The sequence below is a fragment of the Bidens hawaiensis genome, unplaced genomic scaffold, assembly GCF_021521415.1.
Source record: "Bidens hawaiensis isolate Kalapana, Puna unplaced genomic scaffold, B.hawaiensis_p1.1 tig00013426_1, whole genome shotgun sequence".
NCBI classification, from domain to species: domain Eukaryota; kingdom Viridiplantae; phylum Streptophyta; class Magnoliopsida; order Asterales; family Asteraceae; genus Bidens; species Bidens hawaiensis.
In genome coordinates, this window is record NW_027492138.1 from 775704 (window position 1) to 785989 (window position 10286).

General features: G+C 34.2%; 1 long non-coding RNA gene across 1 annotated transcript; it reads right to left on the reverse strand.

The window, feature by feature from the left end:
* Positions 1-4025: 4025 nt before the first annotated feature.
* LOC143544068 (uncharacterized) lies at positions 4026-6818 on the reverse strand. Its single transcript, XR_013137189.1, has 3 exons — positions 6159-6818; positions 4670-6024; positions 4026-4239 (listed from the first exon to the last, which is right to left on the reverse strand). It is a non-coding gene; the product is annotated as an uncharacterized LOC143544068 (long non-coding RNA).
* Positions 6819-10286: the final 3468 nt, after the last annotated feature.

Sequence of the window (10286 nt, forward strand, 5' to 3'; positions counted from 1 at the left end):
GGTCCAGTTTCATAATTCGTTCAGCGGTCCAATTATGGCCGCTTTAAATTTTCTGTCGTGAAAACACTGGTAATATGTGAATCAAGTGCCTAATTATTAAATTGATTTCGTTAATAAACACGCTTAATACTCAAAATCTAATAAACACACAATTTTACATAAGTTTTATAAATTTAAGTGAAACTTCAATTTGTTCATATTTCCTTTTGCTGTAAAGGTGGCTGATTTTGGGGTGGCCCTCTTTCAATATCAAGATGGAGTTATGACAGCCAAAACTGGAACGCATAGATGGAAAATTACACTCAACGGAAGTGACAAAGAATTGACTAAACGGCTGTTTGATTTAATTCAAAATCCGGAAGAGGAAGAAACCGACGATCAACCAAAGGTATGGTTCTCAAAAAGTTGTTATTTTAAATACGATATGTTCAGGTTTTAAATTTTTCATATTTGATCAGTTTGAGTTATAAACAGTTCGGTTGGCCGGTTAACCATTGGCTTAATTTAGATGTTGATGCATTCAAGCTAATTTCTATTAGTAAATCTATGAATGTTATTTACACACATATTACCATAACCGAACCATATTAATTAAGTAGTATAAAAAACATTAATTACCAAACTATCAGTTTTTCAATCTATTTGGTCATGGTTTGGTTTTTCGGTGTTTCTAGTCATCCATAGTAAGCTGCACACGTCGGGTAACGGGTTGGACTGAGATAGAAACGGGTAAGCTATCTTGATCATGTCAAAAAGGTCTGTACAAATTCGATTGACCCGAGTGACCCGCCAAATTCTTGGCCCATCTGTCTTTGCAGTTGTTGTACATTCAAAAGGGATTGACGATTTTGAGTAGCTTTTCAAGGTAACAGGGAGGGCATCCTGTTTTGGAGCAATCGATACCATACATCTGATGATGTACTCAAACAAGTCCTTAGGCGAAACTGATGTGTGGCTCTGACAGCAACAATAATAATAGTATGCAGCTGCAGGTGATCGTGGACCCTGCAGTGTGGTTTGTTGAGGTGGCTTGTGGGCTCCCAGGACGCATGACTAAAGACCGCGTCCTTCAAGAATCACAAATCTTTAGTTTGGCTCAAAGAGGAAAGAATGTAATTGGGAATGCAATCAAACTTTCAAAGGGAACAAAGATTCCAGATTATTGGTTGCTGAATTAAAGATGTTATAAATTATAATCTTGTCATTTGTAATATTGTTTGTATTTAAACTTACGACTTGTGAAATTTAACTTCTGCATGTGTATACTATCGATTTCATTCTAATCTTTGAAACCAACAATGCTTACTTTCTTGAAAATACACTTTGTTGTGATTTATATCAAATAATGTGTCATCACTTACCAGCTCAAAACAAACACCATGAAAGGAAAAAAACTGCAAACATGAAATTGCTACTAGTGCAGAGAACAGGACTAAATGTTCATTGGACGAATGTGAAGAAGCAACTGCTCTTATCCGAGAAATAATGGATATCGGCACCACTGATCAATTACAGCACGTAGACAATTCCGATGTATACATCGATGCAGGAACAGATAATAGACGACGGACAGATATATGGTATGTATTTCAAATACAAACACCATTATTTCTTGGAAAACAGACACTCAAAGAAGGAAATGATGTGTTTATTGAAGAAGACATTTTCAATCACGAACACTAGAAGAATGAATATTTGGAGAACTATTTTAATAACTAATTACATGTGCATGTAGAGATATACTCAAAAATACAAAATTTATTTTATATATTAGTTTTTCAAACATTACCTTGTGCATAAATACCGACTTAAATTAGTATTAGCTTTGTAGACTTTACTGGGTTGAGTTCGTTTGGTGGTTTAAAAAAACAAGTTGATTATGCATATATGTTTCTATTGTAATATTAAACATATCATGAACATATTAATTTTCATGTAAAAATATACTTTGAAATCTATACAAAAGCAATGTAAGGCCAATTTTAGTGGCTTGCGATATCAAATGACGAAAACCAGTTATATATTTTGGTCAAGATAATTATTAATGTCGGTGAGCAAAACCGGATCCGAGACGAGAGCTTCGACACGTGTTTAGCTTCAACGGGGGAAAAGCGAAACATGTTAGGCTATAAATATGACATTTATTGTCTTTGTATGTGTGTGTTTGTAAGATGTAAATCACCACCCAAGGGAGCTCACCTTGGGTGCGTCGGTTCTAGCTTAATGTTATTAATCTTTTACCGATTACGGAGTCGTTCACTATACTTATTATCTTTATATTTTTGTTCGATCGTTTGATTTACCGCACCCGTCTCGACACGCTTATCGAGAGCAAAACCGTTCGGTGGTCGTTTTGGGACCTACAAGCAATAAGCTCTAGATATGCAATCATGTCGTGTCGTTCATGGTTGTTGCTAATCACCGACCAACAAATCACATATTATTATGAGTTGAAAACACATAATCGTGGGGGATAATTGAAGTAGTACGTAGTCCCATTTGTATAATCCGGTTTTTGTGTACGTGGATGTGTGTTTAAAATGGATTCAGATAAATGTGACAAAGATATAGGACAATGTTACACAAAAACTAACGTAATTTGTAAATCACAACGAGTTGACAGGAAAAACATTAAAAACAAGAAAACGAAGTAGAATAAGAACCATTTACACTTAACATTATAGTAAGTAAATAAGAAATGGGTATTCGTATATAGAGAGTTTTTAATGATGGACGGGTTTTGATAAAAAAATGTATCTTCTTGGATTCAATATTCCTGCAAACAGCCCTCGTGTATCAGAAATATGTGCAAACGAAATGATCAAACACGAACGAAGCTTACCCGTCTTTGTTCGAGTGATTTTAACTGAACAAAACAAACAGACACAAATTGGTATACAGTTTACTTAATAGATGTGTGAACATACATGAAAAGATGCAAAACAAACAATACCGGTAATGTTCCATTCACAAGTCATAATAGGGTCTGTGAAAGGTGAGATGAGAGCAAACCTTACCTTTAAGGGGGGGGCTACTCCCACGGAGACTGCAATTCAGTGAACTTTTTTTTTAATCTATTAAAAAATTACAAATAACACAGTGCTTTCAATGTGATGTATAAGACGGTTAAGAAACGGTCCGCTTTATCTCTCCTACTACTTTAATTATCTTCGTTGCACTATGTAGAATGCGGTTCTCCAACATATTATTCAATGCGAAATCAGCATGCCCCTGTTTATATATAAAAATATATATGAACAAGCACTTGATCGAACGTCCACACACGCACGTAAATAAATGAGCACGTAGAATGTTAGTGTTTGCACTTTGTTCATTTAACTAAATGATCATAAAATACTTTCCACATCCGTTTAATAAATAAATGAGTACATTTGTTGAATGATAAATATGTTATTTGTAAGTGGTTCTATTAAACAAATAAATTTACTAGAATTATTTTATGATTTCAGTTAGATTACACTAAATACCTGTTGATTGTGTTTGGTGTTATTGATGATGAACATGAATCTTTTTCTCAGCTTCATAGAATCCGAAAACACTTCATCACCAACAAAAGCATTCCTAAATTGCTCCTGCTTGGGGAGACATTGCTAAATGATGAATCTTCTTCTTTTCTTAAAATGTTTTTCTTCATTGAATCATATGAACCATGCACAATTCTAAAAAAGCAAACAGCAAGTCAAATTATAAGTTTCTGTTTTAGTCAAAAGACAAAGTCAAGTTCTAAAGTCAAACCTTGATGGGAGTGACTAATTTAAGGGATTTGCACTACTAGAAAATATACCTTTAATGACGTGCAATGCGCGTCATTAAAGGGGTAGATGACATGCAAACACGTGTCAAGGAAGGCCATGTCATAAAAGAAAGATGACGCGTAATTGTGAGTCATCTGTTTATGACAAACGTTTATTACATACATTTTTGACATACAAGTGCGTGTCATGGTTTTAAGTGTTTAAAAAAATATTTGTTTATAGAATTACTATTGTCATATTAGACAATTAACGTCTAATAATACAAATAATATACATATATAGCAAAAAAAATCCATTTCACACAATATTTTATAAAATACAAATTACAAACATTTCAAAGTTAAAATTACATTAACGCCGATACAAAATTTCATCGAAAATTGAAGTTTGCCACAAAAGTTGACCATTCTTCACGATTTTCAACCATATCAACATCTATGTACTCATCTTTCCTTCTCCTAACCTGAGAATTTTTTTTGAATCAGTGCAAATAATTAGAACAGAATAAGTAAGAAACCTAACTACTTGATTTTAATTTTTAAGCCTCAATCTCACAAGATGATATTCAGACTATTGTCAGAATTTCTCAAAATGTTTGGGTTGAAAGTTGAAACTTAACATGTTTGACATCTAAAGTCAAAGCCTAATTATATTCATTTCTAGAGATGCATTGGTAACAGAACAATAAGAGCTTTGTAGAATACATTAGTCTATTTTGTGAACTTTTGAGGTCAAACCTATATGATTTGTTTCTAAGTTTACCTACACTCAAAGCCTAATTATATTCATTTCTAGAGATGCAATCAATTTAAAGAGCCCTTCAATCTTTAAAGTGGAAAACTACCTAAAAGTCAAAACTAGTTATCAAGTGGTAAGATAAGAGTATCTCTAACCTGCAGAAGCAACCTTAATTTTAAGGGCCAACTTGACTGTAGTATCAAATAACTCTGCAACTTTGATAAAATCATCCTTCGGAAATCTTATGGATGTTGATGCAAGAGTTCCTAAAGCATAAAAAAATAATTATAAACAATAATCTTTCAAATGTGTGATTTCTACTTCATTTGCTTTTATATACACCATTTCAGGCCCAAAATAACCATATGTGTTCTACTAGCATCATACAACAAGTTTAAAATTTTCATTTCACATGTCTGACCAATATGGGGTAAACATAAAAAAGGCAAAACTGGCAAAACAAATATAAATACTAGCACATTCAGTAAACTTGACCTGTATGGAATGAGTGTGTGGACACCATTGAAGTCCTGGGAACACAACTTGATTGATTTTATCTTCCAAGTCATACATTACCTTAGGGATGAGATTGGGACGGTACCGGTACCGAAAATCCCGATCCCGAAAAATGCAAATATATGGTACCGATCCCATCCCGAAAATAACAGTTCGGTACCGGTACCGGTACCGGTTTTTCGGTATGGTACCGATTTGGCACCGAATTTCCTCCACTGTTGTAAAATGACTTCTTTTTAATGGTTCCACAAAATGAGATACTTTTGTCATATGAAAGATAGCTTTTTTATATTAATAATTACCTGAAAATTATGAGTATCATCTGATAGAAGAGGGTATTGCTCCAGATCAAAGAAATTTTGAAGTACTTCTGGTGATTACCAGGATCCAGTCCTTTTGGATATCCTGATAAACATACAATTCGGTCAAAGTTCATGGCATGAACCCGAGAAAATGACACAAATCACTCCGAACACAACACGGCCCTGAAAATCGTGTCAGACGTATAACCTGAACACGAAAATAATGCTCGCGGATTGACATGAATACGACTCGTTTAACCCGAACTTTATTTAATTCGTTTAACCCGAACAAAAATTATGACATAAAACATATATTGTAAAAACATAAAATTAAAAACAGTTGGGTTAAGCATGTCAGCCCGTCGAATTGACACGAACACGACCCGTTTAGCTAACCTCAAAGGCTCAAAGTGACCCAAACCCGTTTATACAAAACCCAAACCTGGGAATTTCGTGTCAGAAAATCCAAACCAGTTCAAACGAGTTAAAAGTCAGCACACTAACCTGTGGCAAAGCATCTCGGCTTCTACAAGCTGCATTAATAACCTGAGCAATTTCAGCACGATCAAAGCATCTCGCCTAGACTCTAGCAGCCGAATACCATAAAAAATCAGCAACATGAACTTCACCCTCCCGTTTATATACTGTGTTTCGGGCCCACAAACACTTTGGATTTCGCGGTACAAACGGCCCTGCATTACACATTTAGACCATTTGAACTCGTTAATTTGATAGATTTTGGTTTTAATTAATTGTATATAGACATGTACATGAATCGAACCAGTACCGTTTAACTTTAACTACAGAGACGATCGAAGTGACTCACCATATCAGTTAACAAAGCACCTTGACAATTACTTCTGATCATGATCACTTAAAAATGTACCACACATGGATACACTTCCTCCACTTCCTGCATTGCCACACTGGATTATTTAAATTTCATCATTAATAATAATAATAATAAAAATGATAATAATAATAATAATAATAGTATGAAAAAAGTCAGCTGGAAATTGTTGCTGCAAATATTCAGTTGACTTGAAAAAAGTCAGCTGCAACATTTGAATTGCTGCTGTCACCGTATTAACAGCCACAGTCAGCTCGCTTAACAAATATAATCGCCACATTCATCATTCATGTCATGAATAAACACACAAGCAAACACGTAAAAATTAAAACAAGCAAACATATAAAAACCTTAAGGTTTATACCAAAACACATAATTTGTTACAAATGTTTCAAGCATAAACCTATTAACCTACCAAACCGGGAAATGGCTCGTACCAAAAGATACTAAAGTCAAATATGATCAAAAAAAACAAGTTTAACTCCATGTGATCAAAACTCAAATATGATCAAACTGAGTTTTGTTAAGCACAGGAGGTGGTGTATGAACGCGGTGTATTTGTTAAGCAAACTGAGTTGGTGACGGTTTATATAAACTATTAAACTGAATTTGGTATAAAAATTTCGGTACTCAACCGGTACTACAGAAAAAAACCGGTACCGGTACCGGTACCGATTTTCCCGATCCCGAATTTTGTCAATTTTTGGTACTGGTACCGATACCGAATTTGTTCGGTTCGGGATTTTCGGTACCGGTACCGGTACGGTATCGGTACGGTACCGGTACCAAATGCTCATCCCTAGTGTGTAGCTAATCATTAGCTACACACATAGACATATTTAGGAATGATAAAAGTTGCAAATAATCATAACTGACATTAGGAATGATAAAAGTTGCAAACACTTTACACAATTCACTCACTGTTTATCTTCTTCATCCCTTCAAACCAAACCCTAATTCCAATTGCTACCCAAAGTTTCATAAAATTGTCAACATGCCTATGAATACTCCCCAAAATTCACAATAAAAAAAAAACACACACAGCAAAACAGAAAACAAATAAATTTATTGTTTTGTGCAAGTCTTTACCCTATAACACCATAAAGCAATTTTCTTATACTAAATGATAAATAACCTAACTACAGGCCCAAACATACGATAAATTTGAATGTATTGCCCACTCTCTGAAACAAAACCCTAATTTTAACCAAATTCACACAAAATTACAGCAAGCTCGTAAGATTATTCATTCCTCAATTAACGCTTCAAAATTCAAAACCTAAAAAGGAAAAAAAATGCAGTAATTCCTAACTTCAAGCATCAAACAACAAAATTAACATCTGGTAATTAAAAACTAAAACAAAAAACGTTGAAATAAAAAATCATATTGTTACGTTCTACACAGATTAAACCTAGGGTTCTCAATTTCACTCATACAGCTATATTCAACCATAAAACTCCAAATTCGCAACAAATTACAACATATATTAAAATATAAACTCACATTATTGCAATAAACACAAAATTATATCAGCATGTGCTTTGAATTCGTAATCAAGCATATAACTAGGCTCGTGTTTGTGCAGAAATCCACGTAACGGCTCTGTGTGAAGGAATTGATGTATGTTTGTGAAGAAATAGGGTTTGTGCAAGGTTGAATCAAATCGCCTCTGCGTGAAGGAATCGGCTCGAAATTGTCATAACCCTAGCTCTGAAGGAATTGGGGTGGCGCGAGATTTAGAAATTATAAAGTGACACCTAGAGATGACACACATACTTAAAAGTGTATTCCGTATTTTTTTTGTTATGACCTCCCGAGTTTCATTTAACAAAAGGAAAAAAAGGAAAGGAATTAATAGAGAAAAGAAAGGAAATGAAAAGAAAATGTATGATTTTAATTTGTGTTTCCGAGTTTAATGAAAAAGGAAGGAAACAAAAACAAATTAGTGTTCCCGGGTTAAAAGAAAAAAGAAAGAAAATTCAAGTTTTACTAAAATACCCCAAGAAAAGTTAAGAATTACATACTAAAGTAATTTGAATACCCCAAGAAAATTAGAGTTTTACTAAAATACCCCGAAGACAAGCATGGTATTGAATTGCACACTAAAATAAAGTGCAGAAAACAACAAATATTAAAATAAAGTAATTTAATTTCTACCTGTTAGTATCAAAATAAATAAAGTGTAGAAATTAATTAAAATACCTGATAATACTCACTGCAGGATTAGAATAATGGATTTGCAGGTGGAGTTGTGCTTGTAGCGTCGAGGTGATGGTGATGGACTGTAATTTCGTTTCCAGAAAACAAAGAACAATGATAAGCTAATATAAATAGGAAGAGGGGCAGTTTTGTAATTTGCCCCTTTCCTTTCTCACTGACTCCTTCCAATTTGGAAGGATGAAGATAAGTCTTAATTTTCCTTTCAAACCTCACCCTTTTCTATTCATTTCTCCTTTTAAAAAACTCTGGAACACCCTTATTTCTTGTTTTCTTTTACTTTCTTTTCCTTTCTCTCAACAAACTAAACTCTGGAACAGAGCCTAAAAGATGACACACACAAAACGGGTCATCCTTTCTTCAAATTTTATAGAAGATGACAGAATTTTATGACACATTTTTTTTACACGCCATAAAACTAGCGTGTGTCATAGTTGGCGTGTCATTAAAGGTATATTTTCTAGTAGTGTTGGAAAGGGGTAAATTTCTCTTAATTCTTTTAAAACTGCTGAGAAAAGTGAATTTTCTTCTTCAAGTTGTGCTAGATGCTTTTAAACAGATGTTAAAGATATGAAGGTGTAGACAAGCCTCTTGAAAGCACGACTATTGAATATAAATCACAACAAAGTGTATATTCAAGAAAGTAAACAATGTGTTGAATTTGATCAGGGGTGCCGATATCCATTATTTCTCAGATAAGAGCAGTTGCTTCGTCACGATCTTCCATTCGACATTCTGCAATTAAATGGCCCTGTTCTCTGCATTAGTAACAATTTCGCGTTTCCAGTCTTTTCCCTTTCATGGTATTTGTTTTGAGAGGTTGAGGGCATCGAAATTTTATATTAGATCGAGCTTGGTATTCGCTCTGATGTCACTTTATTGGATATAAGTCACAACAAAGTGTATATTCAAGAAAGTAAACAATGTTACTTCCAAGGATTGAATGAAATTGATAGATTTTGGTGTCTTTGATCGTGTTCTTTATTTATATACAACGGTTATGTAACTGCAAATGCAGTTACTTTGTAACCATCACAACATTTACAAATCCTAGCTAACATGGTTGTTAATTAGTCTGTCATGATAATCTTACTTTACGATAATACCAAAGTTAGAATTTCACAAATCATAAGTTTAAATACAAGCAACCTAATTGCTACATGCTTTTGGTTGAATCTGCATGATCTTCAGTTAACTCTCGATCACCATGGTATGGAGTTATCAGCGTTGGGAGAAGTTGATAACCCGAGTCACTGACTAAACTTTCTGGAATCTCTGTTCACTCCAAAAGCTCGATTGCATTCCTGTTTAGCTTCTTTCCTTTTTGAGCCAAACTAAAGAAACCGCATTGCAGGGTCCACGATCACCTGCAGACTTGCAGTTGCATACTGTTATTATTGTTGCTGTTGAGCCACACATCAGTTTCGCCTTCCGACTTGTTTGGGTACATCTTAGATGTGTGGCCCCAAAACAGTATATGGAAGGTGCAAGTCACTGTGATTCATATGATTCAATGGAACTTTTATGTCACAGATTGACTTTGTGTTTGACTGAGGTGCATGTTTTATTACAATTTTGGTTCATATGATTCAGTGAAGAAAAGAAGTAGATTCATCATTTAGCAATGCCCCACCAGATAAGATCAATTGGGTTACTCCTATCACTGCAGGAGATACTTGAAATGCTTTTGTTGGAGATGATCAATTGGTATTATTTAGTGTAATATGGAATTATGGATTTCTTACCGAAATCGTAACAATTTTTTTTTAATAGAATCACATCATGAAGAATCACTTAAATGGTGTAAATGAATCAAACGTTTAGTGAATCATTAAACGAATGTAACTCGTTTATTTATTAAATGAACGAACACGAACAATCTTCAT